This window comes from Myotis daubentonii, chromosome 9 (genome assembly GCF_963259705.1).
Source record: "Myotis daubentonii chromosome 9, mMyoDau2.1, whole genome shotgun sequence".
Lineage (NCBI taxonomy): Eukaryota > Metazoa > Chordata > Mammalia > Chiroptera > Vespertilionidae > Myotis > Myotis daubentonii.
This window is the reverse complement of record NC_081848.1, coordinates 70,165,929-70,168,439: the sequence shown is the minus strand read 5'-3', so window position 1 is coordinate 70,168,439 and position 2,511 is coordinate 70,165,929. Positions and strand designations below refer to the sequence as shown.

The window sequence follows — 2,511 nt, the reverse complement described above, 5'->3', positions numbered from 1 at the left end:
AAAGAGGCGGCTGTTCCTAGGCCGCACCTCTGAGGACTCCTGGAGCTCAGGAGGCCTACAGATTCACTTCTCAGGCCAGTACACAGAGGTCCTAGACTGGGGGGTCCGGCCCAGGGGCAACCATGACGCCTCCTGGGTCAGTTCCTGAGGTGTGAGCCACCTGGCCTAAAAGGCCTGCTTCTAGGTGGATCCCTCTGGGCTGGTCCTTCCCCAAACCCCACAGTCATTCACCCCAGGAGGGGAGAAGGGATAAGCAAGCATTCAATGTCCACTTCCCTTTTCTCACCTGGTCCTCATTCCTCCTCTTGCCCCAGCCCTTCAGCTCGGAGGCGCCAGCTTAGAGTGCACCATCTGCAGGACCCAGCCCCTGATACTTAGGAGCCAGGAGGCCACGTGGAGATCGGCAAGTATGCCCTCAGCTCCCCCTGCCCAGCCCCAGGCCAAACTGGGGCTCTTTCCTGCCTTCCTCTGGGGAAGGAGGGAAAGTGGGTGTCCTGCCAGGTATGGTCAGCCCCGTGGTCAAGGGCCCATGGGCACCTCTCACTGGACAGCCCGGCCCCGGTCAATGCCACACTGGCTGGATCTGGGAACTCAGCCCAGGAACAATGGAGCCATTCATGTGTTTTGCACAATGATCCTCTTGGTCTATATCCATGGCTAGACGGTCAGAGTGAGAGTGTGTGTGTGTGTGTGTGTGTGTGTGTGTGTGTGTGTGAGAGAGAGAGAGAGAGAGAGAGAATAGAAAAGAAAGAGAAAGAGAGAGAGAAAGAAAGAAAGAAAGAAAGAAAGAAAGAAAGAAAGAAAGAAAGAAAGAAAGAAAGAAAGAAAGAAAGAAAGAAAGAATCTGGAGTAATTGGAGAGCCAGGCAAAGGCAGGAGAAAGAGTACCAAGCAGGGATTTATAATAATTCTGATATCTATCCTTCGTCAGACAATTACTATGTGCCAGGCACTGTACTAGGTGATAGCATTATCTTACAACAAGCAAGTGAGTCAGTTCCAACATTATGCCCATTTTATTTATTTTTTAAACCAATTATTGGCTTTCATTGATTTTTAAAATATCACAAATATTGGCTTTCATTGCATCTTTAAAATATCACAAATAAATCTTGCTGTTGCTGTAACCGGACAACTCAGATCTTATTCACCAGCCTGCTGGGCTGTTTCTTTTTCAGAAACGTAGATACCATCCAAAAATATCTTTCTGATATCTTTGTTTTAATTGTTGTGGCTTGCTGAATCAAACCAGCTGAATTTAATACAAGTTCAATACCATTCCCTTTAAGAATTAACTCATCTTTCTGGGCTTGAGATACTGATCAAGCAACGCCTGACCTCATCCGAACCCTGTGGCTATATGTTCACCCAAGAAATTTCTGATTTCAACAAGAGAACCATTCTCCTAAATAATGGCATTGACGGGGAAGTGCGTGTACACAGACCTCATCTTGTAAGGGAAGCCCAGTGTAACACCTTGACTGTGTTCCGTACATGACTGCAGATAGTGCGAACGGTGACCAGTTCCTTTCTACCTCTCCACCATTTGTCAACCCAACGGAGTTCTACATTGATGTGATTGCAGTCCCTCTGCAGGGGGCCTCTGGGGCCCTTCGCAGTAACTGTACGTCCCTTCAGAGCGATGTCCACATTTTCTGGAACATCAACAGTCTGATCGCTGAGAATGGTCCTCATCCTTGCAACTGATGCAGCAAAGAGATTATCCCCATTTAAAAAAAAACTGAGGTGGGGTTACAGAAGTCAGAAAGATGGCAACTTCTTGATGAGGAGACTGACTGCGGAGGGTGCAAGGGAACTTTCCAGGGTAATGGAGAGTTCTCTATTCGGGTGGTGTTCACGTGGGCATATACATATGCAAACATTCATTGTGCTATCCACTGAAGACACGTGCATTTTGCTGCATATAAATTATATTTCACTAAAAAAAACTGATGGTACATCCATAGAATGGAATATTACCCAGCCATAATTAAAGACTAAGAACACTCTTTGTTTATTAATATAGGTCACCAACATACACTATTAAAGGAAAAGTGACGTGCAAAACAGTATGTGCCAGATAGTGTGCAAACATTTTAAAATACTGTCTATACATACCTGCTTGTGTGTGTTTACATTATGTCCACACACACACACACACACACACACACACACACACCTCTGCGAAGAGGAGCCACACTGCTGGAGGCAGAGGCGGGGCAAGACTTTCCATGCTAGGTCCCCTTTCCTTAACCCATGGGAGCTGTTCCTTATTCAAAAAGTGAAATTAAAACGAGTGTCAAATGGCCTCTCTCCACTGTCTCCCTCCCTCCACTCCAGCCAGAACGCATCTGGCTGTGCCTGCCCAGCTGGGAAAAGCTCATGGCTGGGCCATTCAGAGAAGCTGCTCAAGCCTCAGAGAAGCTGGGACCCAACCCCAAGAAGACACTAGGTGCTGCAGGGGTGCCAACCACCTCACCCAGGCCCTCCAGCTGAGGGTGACTGTCCAGGT

The 2,511-nt window shown here is 47.5% G+C and overlaps 1 pseudogene; it reads right to left on the bottom strand.

Moving 5' to 3' along the window:
* Window positions 1–1,142: 1,142 nt before the first annotated feature.
* Window positions 1,143–1,784, bottom strand: LOC132242317 (large ribosomal subunit protein uL6-like; annotated as a pseudogene).
* Between the last annotated feature and the right edge of the window lie 727 nt (window positions 1,785–2,511).